This window comes from Gopherus flavomarginatus, chromosome 14 (genome assembly GCF_025201925.1).
Source record: "Gopherus flavomarginatus isolate rGopFla2 chromosome 14, rGopFla2.mat.asm, whole genome shotgun sequence".
NCBI classification, from domain to species: domain Eukaryota; kingdom Metazoa; phylum Chordata; order Testudines; family Testudinidae; genus Gopherus; species Gopherus flavomarginatus.
Window position 1 is genome coordinate 12,677,710 of NC_066630.1, and position 23,725 is coordinate 12,701,434.

General features: G+C 37.7%; 1 protein-coding gene across 2 annotated transcripts in view; it reads right to left on the reverse strand.

Annotated features, from left to right (window-relative positions):
• Window positions 1–23,725, reverse strand: part of WWOX (WW domain containing oxidoreductase) — a 696,419-nt gene that overhangs the window by 1,961 nt on the left and 670,733 nt on the right. The window contains exon 9 of one of the 2 annotated variants that reach the window (XR_007769336.1): window positions 13,725–13,848. The exons of the other annotated variant lie outside the window; for it this stretch is intronic. The gene's annotated coding sequence lies outside the window, so the exon portion shown is untranslated. The remainder of the gene's footprint in view (window positions 1–13,724; window positions 13,849–23,725) is intronic. 2 annotated transcript variants of the gene reach the window in all.

Sequence of the window (23,725 nt, forward strand, 5' to 3'; positions counted from 1 at the left end):
TTATAGCTGTGGAAGCAGCTTTATTATTATTATTATTCCAAAATCTAAGCTCCAATGAGGAAAATTGATCGCTTTGAATTTTTCCGATGGAAAGCTGAGGGATTAACAGTTGAGGCCATAACTTTTTAGTGAGTGTGTGAGTGCATCAGGATTGGCAAAGCTCTGTCAGAAAAGCTGTAAGAGGGCAAGAAACCACTTTGCTTTGCCAGCTATAATTAGAAATAATAGGCTGGAGCTCATCGCGAAACACCATGTACGCAGCTCTAATTTAAAAACAATACAGTTTATCCAGCATCTTGTGATTATTTATGTATATCATAGACCTTTCTGTGGCAACTAATTAAGAATCAGAATAGAGAGGCTATTGAGTATGATAGAAAAGGTAACTAAAGAGAAAATAGATGTTACTGAAATGGTATTTGATAGGGGGCAAGAATGGGCTTTGCTCTCTTTTCCTCCAAATTATTTTCTTCTCTTGGTTCCAATGGTTGTAACTGTGACATCTCACAATGCTACTAACAAATCAGCCAGTGGTGGAGTGGCAACCAAACCACATATTTAATGTTCTCATCTTTCAATAGCAGCTTTGAGTTTAAGAGGCTTGAATTCTCCTCAAGTTAGGTTTCTCCTTTGCTCTCAGATTATGTAGCATGGCAAAGAAAGGCATCTTAAGTTGTTGTTAGGGGCCATATTCTTCACTCAAAATGGGAATAAGATGAGAATGATGACTTAGAAAGGGTCTGCTGGAACAACACCAATATTGGCTAGTACAATGAGGAAAAATAAGATTGCTATTTCTGGACCAAAAGAACCTTTTCAGTTTAAATTGCTAAATATTAAAATGTTTTTATTAAACCAAATCATGAAACAATGCCTATAAATGTGTTTGGTAGAATCTAATAGCAATAATACCTACCACAATGTAATATGGTTCTCTAGCAATTACAATAAAAGTAATGTTTCAGAGTAGCAGCCATGTTAGTCTGTGTCCGCAAAAAGAAGAGGAGTACCTGTGACACCTTAGAGACTAACGAATTTATTTCAGCATAAGCTTTCGTGCGCTACAGCTCACTTCTTCGGATGCATAGAAGTGAGCTGTAGCTCATGAAAGCTCATGCTGAAATAAATTTGTTAGTCTCTAAGGTGCCACAAGTACTCCTTTTTAATAAAAGTAATATAATTTATAGATAATTATAGGCTCTCTGTAGCGTTGCACAGCCTAGGCATGATCATTCTATCCCATTGCATAGAGTGGTTCAAAACACCCATAGAAAGTTATTGTTTTTGTATTTAATCCCATAGGATTTTTTCATAAGAGTCAAATAAAACTTATGTGCTCAATGCCAAAGACTAATCACTATACTGTGTCTGAAAAGCTGCTTTCTAGCTAGCTCAGACTAGATTCAGTCAGAAATGAGCTCATTCATAAAATGGAAGTTTATTATAGTTTATGATTTTTTAACTCACTTTTTAACAAAATCTTCAGTAGTTAATAGGGGCCAAATATCCCATAATGTAACTGGTAGATACCAGTCCAGGGTCTGATCCTGTAAACCTGACACAAGCTAAGCTCCAAGTGAACACAACATGAGTGCTGGTGCACGGGCATCTTTATTTGAAATGAAGATAAAGGACGTGCAGCTGGAAGACTGCAATATTTTACCATTTAATGCTTCCATTGTTTCTTACTATGAGCAATGTGCCATTTGCTTTTGGGTCAAGTGCTACTTCACCAACTTCTAAATGTTGTGCTCATTATGTGGGCTGTTCTGGAGAAATGAGCACAGCAGCTTTATCATCCAGAGAACAATACTTTTTTTTGACCTTAAGATAGGAAGTTAAATCATATTTATGCCACAGAAGGAAACAACGTGGTGGGTGAAACTAATAATATTTAGCATTGATATCTTCAGAGCAACGCACTAAGTAATTAAAGCTCAGAACATCCCTACAGGCACACCAGTATTACTGTCCACATTTCAACAGGTAGGGAAACAGAGACATACCTCAGGTCTACATTGCAATTAAACACCCATGGCTGGCTCATGTCAGCTGGCTTGGGCTATGGGGCTGTTTAAGTGCGGTGTAGATGTTCAGGCTTGGACTGGTGCCTGGGCTCTGAGATCCACGGGGAGGCAGGAGCCCAAACATTTATACCGCGATTAAACAGCCCCATAGCCCGAGTCAGATGACATGGGCCAGCCATGGGCACTTAGCTGCAGTGTGGACATATGCACAGAGGCATAGCCCAAAGCTACAGAAGGAGTCAATGTCAAAAAGGTGATTTGAACTAATGAGTTCCTGGCTTTGTCTTGTGCTCAGGCCACTAGACCATGTGGCCCTACTGAGTGAGAAGGCCCTGAGGGGACAAAGTATCCATTTAAATCCAGCTGGAACCCCATGTGCTTTAGGAAGGGTTTATAATACAGAGCCCTCAAAATGCCAACACAGCCACACATATTTAAAGAGATTGAGAGGACACTTTTTTCTCAGCAAACATTGCTTATCCTTCACCAACACAGTCATCTAAGTGACACTTTATATGGTAAGCCATTATATGACAGTTTAATAACAAGTTTTAATTTTCTGCTCATCAGCTTTCTGGTTCACATATCATCAGCATAAGACAAAACAGGATGTCAGGGAATCTAATTAGTAAACAATTCCATACTGCTGATACAAGATGAAACATTCTTAAACTGCTCAAAAGAGCACTTTAATCACCGTTGAATGACTTTCAATGCCAAAGCGGTTTGTGCCATGTCAGTACGTAATTTGAAACAGACTAACGTACCATATAAAAGAATTAATGTTAACAACTCCATTAAAAAAAGTCTTAAACAGTTGTCAGTTGTCACAAACATCCATGATCTATTGTGATTTAAAAAGAAAACTTATAAACAATGATAGAAGGTCTGGGCAACCTAATCACTTTTTTTTAAATCAGAAGACTGTCAGTTGTATGTGGTGCTAATCACCAAAGCTGGGGGGTCAACCATCTTTAACCTGTAACAAAGGCAGTGAGTTAGAATGATGAGTACACAGGATAAAGAATTTCTGAGAAGCCGAGTTGAATCTTTAATCATGCCTGAATGCCATTTCCGATCCAGTCAAACATTTGAAAGCTGCCAGGCTAGTCCCATGCCATCAATCTTTATAGTGTATATAAAATTACCCGGGAATCTTGTTTTGGCTTAAGTTAAAGAGTGTCTTGGTAATAAGGGTTCATCATTCTCTTTCACAAATCATTTGTCAGATTTGCAGTACAATCAAACTACAGCAGGGTGGGATTTATAAAGCAGTTTCTGTTTATTTATACTTGAGCCTCAAAGATCTAAATTATCCATCCTTCCAAAATCCTTTGTTGGGATAAAAATGTTCATAGGCATTTATTTGCTAACTGCTAGCTATCAATTTGTACCTGATGGCACTGAATACAAATGAAAATCGAGTATCTTAATGGTAAAATAAAAGGAGTTCTTGATAGATAGAATATGGTACAAAACCTCATTAATATATATAATGCACCCATTAGTATTCTAACTTACTATTTATGTTCCTGATAAGAAAACATGGTATACAGTTAATGTTTAGGTTTCAGATTTGTCTATTTTCATGTTTATTTCCTAAAATTAGAGTCCCGTTCTGAAGCAGGTTTAAAAATGAAGCATATAAATAAAAGAAACAAAAGTCATAACCCATATATTCATCAACCACAAATAAATAGCACCATTCTAAACAGTATTAATGGCATACCAATAGCACCAAACACTGCAACTTATTTGAAAAAGATTTGATTTTTTTTTTTTTGTAATGAACAATTAAGAGTAAGGGTTTGTATGCAAATATCCTAAGGGCAAGTGTGACATAGTGCATTTTGAAAGGTGGTCACTGGAAACGTGAATTCAACATTGTAAGAGAGGCAAATACTTGTGACAAAATCCAGATTCAAAGCAAGCAGCTCTGGTAATATGAAAAGGCAAGTGCTCCCTTAAAACTATTCAAGCTTTCCTTGTTATTCATCTCAGGTCTATTAGGCAAAGCAAACACTTTCAAGATGCAAAAAACAGCAGATTAATACAGCTGCATTGTGACCATGCCACCTAGACTGGAATAATTTATTATACAGCAGTGGAGAGATGAGGTAATAAGCACATATTCCACATCATGGAATAAATGGTACTTTTCATGCCCTCTCCATGCCTCTGAATAACACACTTATAATGGAGCTTAAAGCCATTCTGGTAGATGGTGGAAACATGTTTTGTAGTTTATCTGTTGGTATCTCTGCCCTGGGTAATTACTGATTCATTAGGAAAGGCCTATTGTATGAATCCTAGTTGGAAAATAACGTGTAGGGAGATCACCTCCCGAATGATCAACTTCACATTTTCTAATGTGACTCTAAAACTGCTGTTACAATTTTATACACACATATAGCCATCTCTTCAGCTCGGGTAAATCAGTAGCTGAAAACGTGGCCAATCATTTCTTTACAACCCTGGTTCTGCACATGCAAACTAGGTTGAACTTCATGATGTATTCCTGGAAACATACATGCCAACCCAGACTGCCTGCCTGCACAAAAGCATGCTGTAGATCGTTGGGAATGTGACGTTTGTGACTGCAACTTCAAAGAAGAGGCTTTGTGGCTCAAGTCACAAAATTTGAATCTAGGGTTGAATTTCTAGTAACCCCAAAGGGAAGGATGTCCAGAACTTGGATTTTAGTTCACGTTCCTCTTAATATACACCCATTCCCTTCTCTAGTTACCACATTAAAAATGTTTAAAATAGTAAGTACAAATTGGTATTCATTTTGTATGATTCACAAGTCCATGTGTGCATAGCCTAAAACAACCAATGGACACAGCAGCAGCAGTCTCTATAAACATTAGCAATTATAAATCATTACTCCTCATCAGCAATTCATTTGGCCTCCTGGATTTCCCAATGTCCTGAAGCACCTTTAAAGGCCAATCTTGAGAGTTTCTGAGTGGCATCAGCTGCTGTGGAAACCAGTGGGAAATGAGGGAACTCAGCCTAGGACCTTATTTGCTATATTTCGCATTGTAACCAAGGTCTCCTTATTAGATGACAAGACTAATTGGCCTCCTGGGTAAAAATCAAAACCAATCAAAATAAACTTTTAAGAATACTTTTACAAGTAATACATTTCTCTTTCAAATGCACGCTGTTGCTGCCAAAGGGTAGTAGGTGTGGTGTTCAGATGGTTCTCTCTTGTACAATGCAGCGTACAGTTTTTAATCTCATACATGGCATTATATCAGAACTGCTTACCTCTGTCTACAGTACTCCAACCCATAGCACTCCCCAAATGACACTGTTGGCCTGAGAATATATGTATTAATGTAAAAAAAAAAAATAGGACTCCCGGGTTGTTTCTTCAATAGAGAAATGTGAAGTAGAGACTTGGGTGAATATGGTAAATTGAAACCATATCTGTAATCAAAAAATGCCACTTCTGAACTGCCAGGTCTGACTGAATGACAAATAAGAATCACTTCACTCAAGGTGCTACCTATACCCAACAGCCAGCAAGAAAACCTGACCTGAACCGGCTCTGTAATTACAACCTTTTCAAAGGTCTCATTGAACCACATCAGTATCAGAGAAATTGCAGCAATCTCTTTTTCCTCAGAAAACCTCTGTATCAACCAGTGTAGTCTCTTAAAAGATAATGCAGTACTTAAACTAAAATCTATAAGATTTGCTTATTTATTCTGATCCATTCCTTTTCAATTAATTCTCCAAAATATTTTACAACAAAGACTCCAAGTAGAAAGGCTTCTGTACTGACAAAGTATTTCTTAGTTGGTTTCAAGTGGTTACTTTACATACAGTCGCTAAGACCTCTGCACACTTTACATATATTATAGCAGATAAATACTTTATATTCCCTGAATAGTAAAACTGCAGCAGTTCACAAAAGAGAATTTGTTTTTTACCGCTGAGGAATTAAGACCAAGTGATTATTTCAATAGTATTCAGTATATTCAGTTATATTTAAACTACACTCTAGGTTTTAACTTTGCAAAAGAAAATGTTTCCATTGCAATAAATGTATTTTGATAATAGCACTTTGGTGTTTGTGTTATGCAACAGTCAATATGATATTAATAATGTCAATGAGTTGTTTTTAAAAACGACATATTTCCAACATCCCGGGTCAAACAAAGATTGCCTACCCTTATTCCATAGCAAAATTCAGCATTGGACTGAAAGTCAGGAAACCCAGGCTGTATTCCTGACCTTGACACTGACTCATTGTGTGAACTTGGGCAAGTCATGTAATCTGTGTGCACCTCAGTTTCTACAACTGTAAAATGGGAGGAGTAATATTACTTACCCACCTCACAGGGCTGTTGTGAGGATTAATTTGTGTCTGTAAAGTGCTTTGAGATCTTTGGATGAAAAGCACTAAGTGTAAAGTATATTATAAACTATGATTAAAGTGCTTAGAAGATGTAGAACCAGGTAGGCAAAATATCTGATAAAAGACATGTTTAACATACACATTTTTCTTTATTGTAGAAACCTCACTGTTCCGCAATATGAAATCCTAAATCCTTTGCAACATTGGGCCCTATTCTGATCTCACTCCCACCCAACGGGTCTTTTGCCCAACTCAAACGGAAAAGGGAGCTTAGCAATGCTCTCCCTCATACAAACGTGTGTGTCTCCTGAGAAACTTGTCAGCTGAAGTACAGGTGAGCATCCCAAAAGTAGATGACAGAAAAGGAAAAAGCACAAACGAAGATGTTCGATGGGTTCACTGCTCCATCACCTTTGCATAAATTACAAAGGGCCAAATTGCATAGGGGATACTTATAGCAAGTTACTTATTTCCCAAAATGTAACTCTTCCTCTTTCTAAATATCTTACTAAAGTGGGTGATCTGTTTCCGAAAACTATTTCCTTGATCTTTAACTACTTTGTGAAGGGAGACAATGTGACAATGCAGCAGCAGAGTACTTTAGGGCTTGCTGATTTGGCATTTTAACAGGGCTCAGCCTTTCACAGTGTCCAACCCTGCTTAATTTTTGTCTCCAAAATATTATGCACTGTTTTCACCTGATTTTTAAAAATTATTATTCCACCCCACTGATGACTATGGACATGATGATTCTTCCTTCCTGTCTATTATTGTTGTATCATAGTGCTTAGCTACTTCAGATTGTTCCCTGTACTTGGGATTTGAGAGTTACTGTCGGAGAACCAGCATTGTTTGTTTTATTCCATTTTGGAGCAGGGACAAGCTTAGGTTGACCTTGGTACATTCATATCCAAAAAGTGTACTCCTTGTTCCATTTCTCAAAAGTGGCCATTGGCACTCAGGGCAAAGTGCCAAGGAGCTGTCACTCTTAGGCATCAAAGGCAGCAATATCAGAGTAAAGCTCCCATCACCTGTTTTCTGAGCTTTTGGATCTGTACCATAACCCCATGTAAGGAGTACATTGCACAAAACATTCAATTGGTCAAAAAGGGAACCCCAAGAACATATTGGAAATCACACTGAAATATACAGCCAATCAAACCAGGCCCAGATATTAATGAGCAAACATGTATTTGACACACAGAATTCTTGTCAGTAACACATGTAACTTACCACAAAGAAACATCAGATACACTGCTGTAACTAAAACATTCAGAATAGGGTCCGTTGATGCTCAGACATATGTGACTGCTGAAAGCTAATTGGAAATGAAGAATTTGTTGACACATGGTTTCAATCAATAATTTATGTTGACTTGAACTGCTTTAAATTTTTGCTGTACCTAACGTTAATTATGTATATATATATATACACACACACACACACTTTATATAAATGTACGTATACATAAAATCCTGTATATGCTGTATATATTTATATAGCCTTTTAATACTATTACTAGTGAGAATTAAGACCTATTTCATGCATAGTATTGCAAAGAATGTCATCAAAGTACAGAAGAAACCAACCATGGGCTTCCTCTCTTATTTTGTACAGAATCATTTTAGCCTGAATATGATTTCAGATGTGAGAGAAAAAAAACAAACAGCAATATGCTTTTTGAGCAAGTGACCTTTCAGGACAAGTATGTAAAAAGCTGTGTGTTTAGGTTTTAAAGATAAGGACTGATTTTTGTCTGTTGATACACATATATACAGCTCGGCACTAAAATGCATTGGAAAAAAACCCACAGGGTGTTATGACGGGGACATATCATGATTAGAAATTAACTATTAACTGTCTTCCAGAAACTAATTAAGGGAATGTATGTTGCAATAATACAGATCTAGTAAACAGGCCTCTACTGTCTAGGCTTAGCGCTATATGCCAAGCACTCCTGTATTATGTACGCGTGATTTTCATAGATAGCCTGCTGTAAAGTGAGCCCTGTTAGTGCATCTTTCAGGCTCAAAGACACTGGCCTTGTTAATATTTCATTTAGCACATACTGTAGAGTCTCATTTATATTACTTCTATAATTAATGGTGATAGCTTAGGCACTGCCTTTACAAGGAGAGATCCCTGTATGTTGGTCAATGGATAATGAGAAACAATAGATATTTCATTCACCAGCAGCTTGTTGCTAGTTAGTAGGAAATTATTGTGTGTACTGTTGCTTTAATTGCCAGGGTAAATAACGCTGCCGCTGTGTTAGTGAACATTTTAAAGCACTTGATGCAAATAGAATAGAAACAAAACAAAAAATTACCTTTATTATGCTATACCTTAGCATAGAGAATTTAAAAGGTATGTCTTAAAACGTTTGCGTTCTATCATGCAAATATATCTTAATATGCATGTGCTGACTATTCAACTACTGTATTTTAGGAAATACAATTATGCTGCCTCTCTCTCCTCCTATGTAGACTGTAAATAACTGTAGATCTTTCTCTTGTTTTCCTGTGTAAATATATGTAAATACTAACAAGCTATGCATGCTGATATTCTAGGCAATTTCAGGTACTTTTATAATCTGAAGGCATGTACTTGAACTGGTTTGTTAAAAAAAAAATCAACCTTCTCAAACCCTTTAAAGCTGACTAGAAATTAAAGATTTCTTACTAGACTGGTTCCTTCAATCTCAGTTGTTTTTTGTTTTCCTTTTTCCTTCTTTGTCAACATCATCATCTGTTGAGACCTGCTGTTGAGGATGCTTAGTTTAGAGCTGTTTTCTCTGAAGCATGTGCATTGCCCTTCTCTCTCAACCTCCCTTCTTTCTCTCCCTGAATGCAATTCACCGCTGTGCAGAGGACCTGCACCGCTTAAGTGCTACTCAAGCCCTGTTTCCAGGGTTTGAGTGAGACTTACAGACATTACACAAGCCTTCTGCAGAGAGGTGAATTTCACCCTCCTTGCGCTGATCTCTCTTTTGCTTAATTGGTTTTTATATTTCATTTTCTCAAATATCTGCTTCATCAAATAATTATCCAATGTCTACAGCGCTCAGGATTTAGTTTATAGATAGTTGTTACATCAGCCCATTCAAATTGCTCTGTGGTTGTGGTAGAAAGGTACCCTGCAGACCCTGCTCGCTCTGCTACGCTTTCCTGTTTGAACATACCCTTTGTGTTTCCTCTTTAGTGTGTTTGTAACTTTGATAGACTGTGAAAATAATTTGATAAATGGCTTGATAAATTCCCCATCTCTTTCCTTCATTGCTGTAATGCTGTTTGAGGTAGCCTTTCAATTGGAGGAGTGTGAACAAAAATGAAATTACCTAAGCTTGTAAATCAAGTCGTCTCCCGCATACAGATATTGTTGCAAGGTTTCAATTTAGTTCTCTTTTTAAAATTCTTTTTAATAAACCAAGAGTCTTTTGAAGAACATTGTTGGGAAATAAAGCACACCAAATGTTCATGCCTTAATGCAGTGGGGAAAAAACCCTGCTACGTTAGTCTCTATGGAAACCAAATGCAATGAAAACTTTTTAATGGAAAGAAAACAGCTTTCATGTGTGAAGATGCTTTTTCCAGGGTAGGTATATCAGGAAAAACACTTTAATTGACAGTAGCTTCGTGACTTTTTCATTTCCTCCAACTTAACTTGAAGTCTCAGGAAAACCTTCCTGGTCCTTGAAGACTTTTTTTAAGATGAGTGTTTAAAAAGCTGAGTTGACATGGGCATTTTGTTCAAGTGCAAGCTGTACTATTCTCTAATAGAGAGCGTAGAAGTGGTTCATAGGATTATCATCTTTCTACAGACAAAACCCATTACCTTCACACTAGGAGGGAAAAGCTACTTTTTAACCTATAGAAAATTGAATCAATTATCAATAACTTTGCATGGTCTCTTGGCTCTGCTGGGCAACAGTACACCACAGCCTTTGTTATGCTCACAGCAATGCTAGATACATATGGTGATTTGACAAATGGACTCCTTACAACTTTTATTTAAATAAAAAATAAAATCTGCAAAAGAAGTCTCAAGGACCTTACACGCTGAATGTCGGAAGAGAAAAAAGAAACTAAGGTTTCAGGCTGATCTTATTAGTACTGTTACTTTAAGATCATTTCCAGTAAAATTCAGTTATAAATACAAAAAAGGATAATCAAATTCAGTGGAAGACAGCAATGCATGTTAGGAGGAATCATAAGATCAAGCGATCCTGCTGTCTTGGGTTTCCTCATCTGGAAAAATTCTGCCATAGACCCTTCACAGTCTTGTGGTCTGAGAGATGCGAACTTACCATGAAGTCAAGTTCTATTATCTCCAGGGAAATGACTTTAGGTGGCTTTCTTGGCTTCCCAGAAATCTTAAAGGTTTCCAGAGACAGGAGGGAAGAGCCAGCCTACTGGTCCCTTTCCCTGGTGGCATATGCTGCCACACATGTGTAGCACGTTCTACTTTGATTTATTCAAAATACACATCTTCATATCTGATGCCAGACAATCTCAACCTACTGTCCCTTGACACAGAAATCAATGATCTTAACAGCAGCGCTGGAGACTTTCTACTTCCTGTCTCTAAATTATATATTAGGGGTGTTGATTAATCACAGTTAATTCACACAATTAACTCAAAAAATTAATTGTGATAAAAAAGTAATAGCGATTAATCACAGTTTTAATCACACTGTTAACCAATAGAATACCAACTGAAATTTATTAAATATTTTTGATGTTTTTCTACATTTTCAAATATATTAAATTACAACACTGATTACGTTATATTATTTTTTATTACAAATATTTGCACTGTAAACATGATAAAAGAAATAGTATTTTTCAATTCACCTCATACAATTACTGTAGTGCAATCTCTTTATCGCGAAAGTGCAACTTACAAATGTAGACTTTTTTGTTACATAACTGCACTCAAAAACAAAACAATATAAAACTTTAGAGCCTACCAGTCCACTTAGTCCTACTTCTTGTTCAGCCAATTGCTAAGAGAAACAAGTTTGTTTACATTTATGAGAGATAATGTTGCCTGCTTCTTATTTACAATGTCACCAGAAAGTGAGAACAGGCTTTTGCATGGAACTTTTGTAGCTAGAATTGCAAGGTATTTAAGTGCCAATTATGCTAAAGATTCATATGCTCCTTCATTCTTTGGCCACCATTCCAGAGGACATGCTGATGATGTTCATTTAAAAAAATACGTTAATTGAATTTTTCACTGAACTCCTTGGGGAGAATGGTATGTCTCCTGCTCTGTTTTACCTGCATTCTGCCATATAGCATTTGTGTTACAGCAGTCTTGGATGATAACCCAGCACATGTTGTTCATTTTAAGAACACTTTCACACAAATTTGACAAAACCAAAGAAGGTACCAATGTGAGATTTCTAAAGATAGCTACAGCACTGGACCCAAGGTTTAAGAATCTGAAGTGCCTTCCAAAAGCTGAGAGGGAGGAGGTGTGGCACATGCTTTTAGAAGTCTTAAAAGAGCAAAACTCCAATGCAGAAACTACCAAACCCGAACCACCAAAAAAGAAAATCAACCTTCTGCTGGTGGCATCTGACTCAGATGATGAAAATGAATATGCGTCGGGTCCACACTGCTTCTTTGGATTGTTATCAAGCAGAACCCATCATCAGCATGGACGCATGTCCCCTGGAATGGTGGTTGAAGCATGAAGGGACATACAAATCTTGAGTGCATCTGGCATGCAAATGTCTTGCTATGCCAGCTACAACAATTCAAACACCTATTCTCACTTTCAGGTGACGTAAACAAGAAGCGGGTAGCATTATCTCCTGCAAATGTAAACGAACTTGTTTATCTTAGCAATTGGCTGAACAAGAGGTAGGACAAAGTGGACTTGTAGACTCTAAAGTTTTACATTGTTTTATTTTTGAATGCAGGTTTTTTTTGTACATAATTCTACATTTGTAAGTTCAATTTCCAATATAAAGGGATTGCACTACAGTGCTTCTATGAGATGAACTGAAAAATACTATTTCTATTGTTTTTACAGCGAAAATATTTGTAATACAAATAAATACAAATTGATCACTGTAATCTTTCTATTCTGTATTGTAATTTAAATCAATATATTTGAAAACCAAAAATATTTAAATAAATGGTATTCTCATTGTTTAACAGCGCAATTAATCACAAGATTAATCACAATTAATAGTTTTAATCACATGATTAATCGCGATTGTTTTAATTTCTTGATAGCCCTGATATATGTGTGTGTGTGTTTGTACGTACACAAGAACACACACTCACAGACACCCAGAATTATAGATTTTGGGAAAAACTTTCTTTATTAGACTCATCAATTTGTCCAATTCAGGGGATCTACTTCTACAGAGTACATAATGATAAATGGCACATTTGCAAATTATCTTCTGAGTGCTGATGAGAAATAAGCAACCTGCAAGTCCCCAAGACTTTCCATGAGTACTCCTCTGCAAGTCTAGTTTGCTGAAATCCCTGCCGGATGAATGCATTTGTATATTAGGGATCTTCTACATTTACTAACAAGCATTTGATGAAAAATACAGCTATCATCACAGCCAACAAGGTGACTGGGGTTTGAATTTTGAAGACACAGATGCTCTGACAAGAGAGAGGTTGCTGCATTATGGTATGTTTTCTCAGTACCAACTTCTGCACAGACTGTACATCCTTCATAAATCCTCAACTAGACATGAAACTTTACAATTTATTATTTAAAGTTCCTTCTGCATCTTGGTTAGACTGACGAGTAGCTGCAGCTATAGCCGTCTCATTGCAGCTAACTCGTTCATAAAACCCACTTTTCCCTCCCTGTTGCAGGAACTAAGATTGTGTGTGTGTGTGTGTGTGTGTGCGCGCGCAGAGAAAACTCTTGAACAGACAAGTATTGAATGGTTTTCTTTGGGAAGGGAGGACATACTGCTATGTTGTTCCTCATTGTTCAGACAAGTGGTACATCTTTGGACCTGGCAGGACTGAGAGCTGTAAACTGAATCCCTGCTAAGTTTGTTAATTATAAATACAAGGACGAGGCTAAAGAATGAAAAGGACTTAAGTTATATTTCATATCCAGATAACAGGTTTTAATGCCTCTCCATCAAATTAGTTTCAAAAACTGCTAAGAGTCACACTGCTAATTCAGTGTACCGGAGAAAAAATTACATTTCTAAGAAATATATCTTCATCTAGCATATAGCCAGTGTGGGGAATTCACCATTCCAAGTGCTCACAGGGCCAAATACAGTAGCTGGTCTTATAACTGGTTTATAACTAATATCAACAACAAGATGTGATTACCTTACTTATGCACGTAGACCCATTGGCTTGAAAGAAGTGATCGCAAGTAGGTCCAACATTTATAGCTTCATATGATAAAGTGGTGGTAATTAAATCTCATGTTTCAGGAAATCAACTCTTCAACCTGGGGGAAAAGAAGTAATTTTCCCTTGCCCATGAATAGCATTGAACAATTGGCCAGATGGATTATGGGTTCCCCCCCTCTCCACTATCCTTCGGAAAGACCTGGCATAGGTCACAGCTGCAGGCAGGATTACCATATGTGACAGACCACTGTAACAATGTACCATGGCAAAACTATGCTGGTAATGGTGTTCTTTTTCCTGATAATTACACAAAACAGTTTTCCCTCTGGTAAATGCTCTGTACATTTACATTTAAGTTACAAAATCCTTCTGTATCTGAATGTTTGAATATCTATGCAAATCTAATTTTCTACAAACACTTATTTACTGTCTAGAGACACACAACAACAGTGCATCATACATTTAAACTATACACATTATTAGAAACATCTGTAGCACTCAGAAACCTATTTCTGCTTTTACCTGAGCCATTTGCCAGATCCCATAACTCTGTCAAGAGTTTTTCTCCAGTTTTGTTTAGCTTATCCTCAACAGACTCGGCTTTTGTGAGTGGACAAGGCATCTGAGTGTGCACCACAGTTATAATGGCCTGACTGACAGCTCAACCAGATAAACACAAGAGAATAACAGACATTGGAACAATTTGGGTATTCATTTTGTCCATTCAACTGGATTGAAAGGATTTGCCAGCCAAGGGCACAACACTTCAGGCTAATTTGCTCAGCCAAAGCGCTGCAAGAGTGTAAGGCTACAAACAGATGACTGATGTTGGGGGGATCAGAGTCCTATCAGAGGAAATTAAAGCATTAACTACGCAGATCATCCATTTGAGTCTTGAAAGAGGAAAACATATAGAAATGGACTTGGTTACAAAACTTGAATCCTTTCTCTTGCTTCTCCTCTCCTGTGTTAATTCAAGCTCCTTCTCCTTCATGGTCCTCTACCTCCTCCCACCACCACTCTACCATGCTTTCCTTGCTCTTTCTCTTCTTTCTTACATAGTCTCTCATGTCCTACATTCTTGCTTACTTTCACCTAGCTTTCTTCCTGCTTCCACGCTCTGATTCATGCATTTTTCATGCTGTCCCCCTATGCTTGGTACATCCTGGCTACCATGAAGACAATTTTATTTTCCAAGCTTTTTGAGGCCAATATCTTCATCAATCGTGCCTCTATGATTTCTTGTATTTTTGGACAGTCAACCAGAGTATCATACCTGTCTACATTACGTGTTTTCACAATTTCATACAGTTTAAGGCAAGACAGGACCATAAGATCATCTAGTCTGAACTTCTATATAACTGGGAGCATCCACACTGCAATTAAGCACCTGCAGCTGGCTTGGGTAGGGTGACCAGACAGCAAGTGTGAAAAATTGGGATGGGGGTGTGGGCTAAGAGATGCCTTTGTAAGAAAAAGCCCCAAATATCAGGAATGTCCCTGTAAAACCAGGACATCTGGTCACCCTAGGCTTGGGTCCACTGGCTCAGGCAATGGGGCTGTAAAATTGCAGTATAGACATTTGGGCTGAGGCTGGAGCCCAAGCTCTGGGACCCTATAAAGTGGGTCTGCACAGCAATTTTAAGCCCCGCTGCCTGAGCCCCATGAACACAAGTCAGCTGACCTGGGCCACTGGGGCCCCGCTGCAGGTCTTTTATTCCAGTGTAGACGTCGTGACGGGATCGCCCTGGGATGCAGCCTGGGAGTATGGAACTGCTGTGTCCCCTTAACTCTCTCCAGCCTGGGCTGTCTCTCACAATGCCTTGCTAGTGACCAGGTGGTGTGAGCACTCAGCACAACAGCATCTGGAGCCCCACATCCAGCTAGACTGCATGAATGCTCACAGAGCCACTCATGAATCACACAGAGAAAGGCACTAGAGCCAAAAGCCCGGATCCCAGCACTGTACCTGAGGAATATACCCTCTTGAATTGCTCAAGATGGGCAGTGCAGATTTATTAATTGGTTCACCGTTTCATCAATGGAAAGTGGTAACGCAGAAGCTTAAATGCCTCATATTTGGTGCAATGGCCACATCAGAGTTGAAGGACTAACAACTTTAGATATGACTTTGTGAGGTTTTACAAAACCACCAACAGCACTTTTAAAAGTGCACTTGACGTTTTTTGATCTCTTTATAGAAACCATTAAAAGGCAGATCAGCACACTGCTACAGCGCATCTTCAGTGTAATAGGAGACATGCCTCTTAGGAATCTCTAGCTTAAAACCATTTGTTTCCTCTTCTGGATATAATGTCCTACAAACACAGCCTGAGAATATACATTTGCATGGAGTATTTTGCTGATTTGTATTTTAAATGCAGCTTGCTAAATACAGATGTAATTACTTTTTTGAATATTAGCGTATGAACTAGTACCTGTCCTATAATAATCCTTTATGATGTAGCAGTGGATAGCAGCAAAAGGGCAACTTATAATCTTTCTTACACTGTTACCAAAACATGGAGCTGATAGAAAAGTATATCTAAATTATTGTTTACTCACAAATAATGTTAACTAAAGAGAAACATGCTATGTGTCTGAATTCTAAAACAAACAGCCCCATTTTTCCTTACACTTCTAAACTGAGTAACACACACGCACGAAGACCCATAGGTGTAAAAAGGACATTATCTCTTCCTACATCAAGCAATGGCAGAAGGGTGAAAAGGAAAGTCAGCCATGCAGCTGCTTCTCTCCCTAAACCTCACACTGGTACATTCAAACTTAAGGGCTCCCGGTGGGATGTTCGTAAGTGTTCATTGTTGGCCTACTTCTGCTCCCTCATTGATGTCAAGGGTAAAAACTCCCAACAAATTCAATGACAGAAAAGTTAAGCCATATGAGATAACTTGTGCCTTTGAATCTTCATCCACTTTTCATCAACTGGATACATGTGCACAAATCTGATTAGACTTAGTTTCAACTAAAACTACCTCCTCCTCCTCCTCCTTCCAGTGTTCTCACCTAACCCTGTTACAATGGTCATTAATATGTCCCTGCTTAGCTCCATGCCAAGCACTTTCTTTCTGAAAGGATTTTGGGCTCATTCTGCCTTCTGTGTTTGCCTGTAACACCTCTTTTTTGCCTCTGATAGCACCGCAATATGGAATGCTATCCAAAGAATGCCAAGGCTATTACACTAAGCCATGCGCCTCTTCAAATGTCTTGCCAAAAGACATTCTAATCGGTGATAACCATTAGTCTCCTTTTCTTGAAATCCACATTCTAATCTGGCCACAGAACTCTAATGCAATGGGAGAAAAGCGTGAGAATAGGAAAGATGTTACCAGAAGATCCTACTGCTTGACTCAGTGCTCTGAGACTTATTTAAAAGCATGTACTTGAACTGAAGATAGAATTCAGGTCCAACACAAGAAGATAATGTGTCATGATCAACATAGACCGATTGGGAGTGGGGGTGGAATGATACAAACAAGACAACTGTTCCGTGTACAGAAAAGACAAGTGCAGAGTTTTTCTGGAGATTATACAGGTAGAAAGTCAAACAGATGCAATTCTATGTGCTATCTATAAAAGCAAAAGCAAAATTCCTCCCAGCTGAGGTTAGCTGATCTTTAAAGAACTTCCTTTCAAAGCCTACACATGCCTTTGAATATAGGAAGTCCATTTTATGATCCCTTATGTCTCCAACTTTTGGCTGCTCACATTTTCCCCGCCACCATAGTTTTCTCCTTACAAGGAAATTAATGTCATTCCCTAACACAAAGCCACTGGATTCTATTTTCCATGCCACCTCTTAATCCTGCTGCTATTTTAAAGAGTCTGGGTTTGACAAGAATGGAATAAGAAATGACCATGGGAAGGAAAAGAATGCACTGGCAGTATACTGAATTGAACTGGCTGGTACTATACCAAAAGTACAAACATTAGAAAAATAGTCTTGGCTGTTTAGAATATCAGTTCCAGCACAACTGGGTTCGTTGTGTTCTTTAAAAATTCCCTACTCAGGTATGCCTTAGAGGCATAACACCTTTTGGCAAATGAATTCTTTCATTTTTGGAGGGCTGAAAGTTTGTTTTCTAAAAGCGTAAATTAACAGGATGGAAGACTGTAGTTTGTACTGCTGGTCAAAGTGGAAACGTACATTTCGTGAGCAGGCTACACATACTGTACTCTCCATCCAGTCGGAAGGAATGTTGCATCTAGTCTAGCTTCCTGGGAAGTTTATGTAAAGCTGTTTTTGCTAGGTACCAGCCAATTGACTCTAGCATCTCAATCTTTCATTTGCTTCATGATGGTCAGTAGTTCTCCTCCATTTTGCTGCAAAGCCCTACATTTCTATGAATGGATATTCTTTGGACAATACATTTATATTAAAGTAAATGCATTCCTAATGGCATAATGTTTTTCAGAGGGCAATATGTAAAATTTATTTACTGTTAGAATGTTTGGTTTTTTTTAAAATCCTTAACTGTCCAATGATTCCTTACCAAATTCTGGTCACTTTTTTCAGCATGGCTGGGTTGTAGACAACATGTTCACTCAACAATAAAGTATATTTAGCCCCAACATTTGCTTCCACAGTTGATTTTGAGACACAGATCAATTCTGACAAGTCTGAAGACACATTTGTAGAGACTGTTGCAGAACAATGCACTTAAGTGACCCCTGCTGTCTTCACAAGGAATGACATTATGAAGGAGCCCCCTGTCTATGTAAAGATATCCAAAAAGAGCCAGTCTTAAAATAAAACCAAGAAATGCAGCTCTTCTGAATTTTTCAAAGGAGAGAAAAGGAGTTACATTTCAAAATATCATTGGGCATCTGAAATTCCATGAAGCTCCACCTTCTTGGATCATGATCTCAGCATACAAAAAAGTGCACAAATATTCAGATTTTAACCCATATACTGAGCACACTTGAGAAGTTCATTCTTGTTTCAGAGATGTTATCATTTTAAGCACCGAGAATGCTTTAGGAACCTGGGAATTTTTTTTACTTTTACCCACTGTCTATGGCTAACACCATCGGACTCTCACACAGAGGAAAGGAGTAATAAAAAGTGGCAGCACTTGATGTAAGATTGTTCGTCTCTGCCTTGTGCAATTAACCTGAATGGAGCAAAATGTGAGTTGAACTCTAATTCACTATCTGGTCTAAAAGAGTGCTAACAAGCACTTCCTTTAAATAAGGTAAAACCATTGGCAAAAATGTCTATTTTATTCACTTACAGTTCATACAGCTTTCTAAATTAATGGAATGACCTTCCCAAACTAGTGTTCAGGGAGGTGGAAAGGAAATTGTATTGTATCCCTGCCCTGTTCCACTCAACATGTGAAATCCTAGCCCTATTCAAGTCAATGCAAGTTTTACACTGATAGGCCTGCATTTCATCCATAGTTTCAAGCTGGAATAGATTACTCTCAAACCCATTTAAACCCTAAAACCATATAAGTTTATAGAGGCCTGATACTCTAGAGACTCTTAAAATTACAGATCCTCAGACATCTCAACGGAGGAACAGAATGTTTCCACAATCCGATAGGGAATGCTGACGTGTTTGTTCAACTCTCAAAATATATGCATGGCTATCAGTGCAAACAAAAAATGGCTTAGAGATAGACTCTGCAAAAGCAAAGTGTCTATCCGAATTTTTGTACCCACCTCCCAGAAAAGAAAAAGAACTGCAAGCGCAAATCAATGTATCTATACCGCTAGTCACCTGATTTGCACCTGAGGTGTGACTGGCACCTACTATTTGATTGCAGATGAAAATTTGATTGCACCTGCAAATAGCAGGGCATTGTTTTGCAAATTGGGCCCATACGACGTTATTTTCAAAACTGTCAATATATACTATAATGAAAAAACATTGCACTGAACATAACTCATCAGGTCATGTGCTACAAAATTAACATATACATTTATTTGTGTATGCACATGCTGTGAATGGGTTAAAAATATTCAATTTTTGTAAACTCTAATAACAGATCATCTTTCCTCTTAATTTTTCTTAGACTAGGAATTAATACAAGTTATGATGAAGAAATTAGTACACCTGTTCAAATTATACCTAAAGCACTAAATCCAGCAGCAGCAATTTTCCAGTCTTTCCTACTTTACAACTTAATGAAAAGAGACATAACTGCCCCAGCCTTAGAGTAATTTGATGTAATCTTTAAGAAATATTTCATTGGTATATTTTTCTAATACACATGTTATCACTGTTCACTACCAAACCTGTTTGGAAGGTTAATGTTATTTTGGAAGAATATTTACATTACCAGTAATAGAAAACCCAATAGCTAAAAAAATATTTTCCACCTGCAGCTATCTGTCATCCATCCCACACAAGCTTTGAAAGCTTTCCACAATCTGTCAAAACACAGGTTTTGATGCAATAAAGACCATAATTATTGAGCATTTACGAGAAATAATATTTTCCCTCTGGTACGTGTTACAACGGTTGTTAACATGCAAGTATGAATACTAATGCTTCAAACCTACCTATACGCTTCTCAAATGAAAGGTTTTTTTCAATACTGATACAAAGGAAAGTATAATAAAAGAGTAAGATAAGATTGAACACACATCTTGAAAAGTAAACATCAATCAGAATAAGGATTTTCGAGGCATAACAAGCTGTTTTGAAGTAGAGTTTTGAAATAAAGCTGGCAATTAGATTCCTGGATATAAACAGCACATCTTTTGTGCTGAAGAAAATGATCCTTTTGCAACCAAAATACAAGCCTACAAGACACATGACAGAAACAATACTAAGTATGCATCAAAACAACTCTGCAGATGCCATACCAGCAGATGGCTTAAGCCGACTGAATTACTGTATAAACATTTAACTGAAAGTTTGATTTTATAAGTGTGGAAATTATACAAAACAAAAGGAAAATGATTCTAAAAAGCACTTAAATTAGTAATTTGTAATTTTCTCTGCTAAGCTGGCATGGCTATGTCGCTTTCCAAGAGTCCTTTGAAGAGGGAATGCTGGAAATCTCTGAAAGGAACTGCAGACATAAAAGTGAACTTCTATGAGTGCACAAAATTAAGAAAGACATTTAAAGGTAAACATATACCTTTCCACTGCTGTTGCTACTAGAATCCTTTCCAACTGCAAGCTAATAGCATATCTGAATACTTCCCCCTCTCTCCATTTCCTCTTTCATCAGCCGATAACAAAGGCCGAATCTTCCATTGATATCACAGGAACTTCTATAGCAACCATTTAGTATGTCACTTAGGTTTCATTGTAATATACAAGTAGGAAGGACATGAGGGAAAAAGTCTATTTCTACATGGATATCTTCAACAATTACCAATCAGAAGGAAGGAAGAGAAAAAAATACAGGAAAAGGGAGAAATGATTAATGCATAAATAATGCAGCTTTTCCTTACAGTGCACAGTATGGACTATGGGATGTAATTGTTGTACTGAAAGGTTTGTACTGCCTGATTGATGCTTAGACACGTGTCTCGGATAAGCTAATTTTATTATTTTACAATGAATCTGTGCAAAACAGGAGGCTGGCTATGGACACAGAATGCTATCCTGCTCCCATTGAAGACAATGGTCAAACTCCCATTGACTTGAATGACGCATGATTGGATTTCCAATTGTTCTAGACACACAATGACTTGCAGCAGCCCAACCCTGAATCTTTCAATCCTATTCTAGTTATATCATTGACAATCATTTGCACAACCCCCTTTTCAAATGACTCTATATCGAACATAAGTACAATGGTTACTAGCACTGCACATATCTGGTCTCCACTAACTAGCATTCACACTCTCAGGTTCCATAAAACGATTGTTAGTTCTGAATACAAGATGGGAATGACATCAGATGCATAAAATGCTAGTAAAAGAATATGACAACATCTTTCTGAAAATCTGTGCTTTCTAGCATGCCTGGGAATGGAATTCTTCATTAGTATAATGATCAAAGATAGCTAACAACTCCTTTCCAGAAGCAGGTGCATCGTGCTAGGGAACAAGTAGAAGTTATATGATCCATCCTGCCTCTTTCTTTAGTTCAACTTCCACTAACCCATTCCCCTTCATCCTCATTCTTTTCCTGTTCTTGATACACTCCCTTACCCATCCTGCTTATCCTTCTCTTCTCCCTTTACTTCCACTTCATCAGTTCTGGACCAACTGCATTCCTGCTCATGATTTCTTGCTGTACTAACATAGCTGATCTGGATATGAAGTTGATTTTAGAATTATCAGGGAGTTTTAAACCCATCTCTTCCTACTAGATACCATTTTAAATCTTGTAATGCAAAACCCAGCTCCCTCTGATCAGAACTACACTTGATGTTGGCCTTGAAAATGAAAGATTGACAAAATATGGTGCAAATTGCAATCCATGGGCAACTATGGACTGACTCCAGAGATAAGTGAATTAATCACCACCTTCTCATTGTCTTTTTCTCCTCACATTTCTTCCTGTTTCTTATTTGTTTCTCATCACCTCCAATCCCTTCCCTAGGCCCCCACTCTTCCTTAGTTTATATGAATACTGCAATCAATTGCTTAAAATTAGAGATAAGGACCAAGCTACAAACCGTATTTCTTGATCTGAATTTCCCTGGCGTTTGAGGGTAGGGTTTGAATCTAGGGGTTTGGTTCAAATGCCTGAGTACTAAAAATCCTTAAAATACTAATTTAAAAGAAAATAAATTGAATAAATATAGTTTAACCTGAATTTTTTGGAGGACTTGCAGACACACACACACGATTAAAATGTTGCCGTGCTTGTCCAGATTGGTACTGAACTGCCGAAGTGATAAACTATTCTCCAGACAGGCAACTGATTATTATTATCATCATCACATAAGGATGCAGTTCCACTGCATAGTCTAGGTCAATTCCACAATATGTGAAACCCTGCAGAATTAATATCTAATGAAGAAATAAACATGCTAACAGGATAGATTTACCGTATTCAAATTACAATCGATCGGTTCGGCAGATGATTAATAAAAAATTTCCTCACTGACCTTCCACTTTGTGCCTGCTTAAGCAAATTATTTCTCAATAAACAAGAGGTACATGGACTGAGAAAACTGTTACACTATAAATTACACGGCTGTCTTTTCTCTTTCTGAATGCAGCTGAGAAGCAGTACAGAGCCTTGTCATGACTAAAGTGATAAATCAGATTCTTTACTTACGACATAAAAGTAATATTTATGTTAAAATCCAGTAGTCCTATCACAAAGAGTTTATTGCAAATGATTGAGACACTCTAGTCTTATTGGGCTTGTGAAGACATTTGTATTGCCACTAACTCTTTCCTAGGCTGTTGGCACACTGTAAGCAGTAAAAAAGAAATTCTGACTTAGTCTCACAGCCACACACATTATCAGCACAGTTTACTCACACATGCAAACAGCACACTTTTACATGCTTTTTTTCCAGAGCTGACTAGAAAAAGAAATTCACATAACCTTTGCTTTAGCACCTGTGCTTCCATACAAAGTCTCCCTGTCTCTTTTAGGATGAACTATGCCGGCGTATTTAGCCTTTCACTGTCTAGGTTAGAATATGTTATTAAAACATATAGTTCATCTACAGTGCCATAAATCACTGGTGTCATATAGGTTCTCCGTTTTAATTTTTCTTCAATCAGAATCAATTATTGGGCTTGCCATCTCCATCCTCTTTTGCTCACCATCAGAGGAAAGGAACATCTGTTGGTGACACAGTAACTGCAGACCTCTCATAGGCCATCCCACAGCACCATGCTGTCCATGAGAGCTATCACTCCACCAAAATGATCCAATTTCACAATGTTAAAATGGTCGATTTTTGCTCTATTTTTGTTCCAAAAAGATAGAAACATAGGGGCCCCTAATCTAAAATGCTCACTGAAATTGCTGCAACTACTCACATGGGTAAGGACTACTTAGGTGAACAAGAAGTTGCAGTT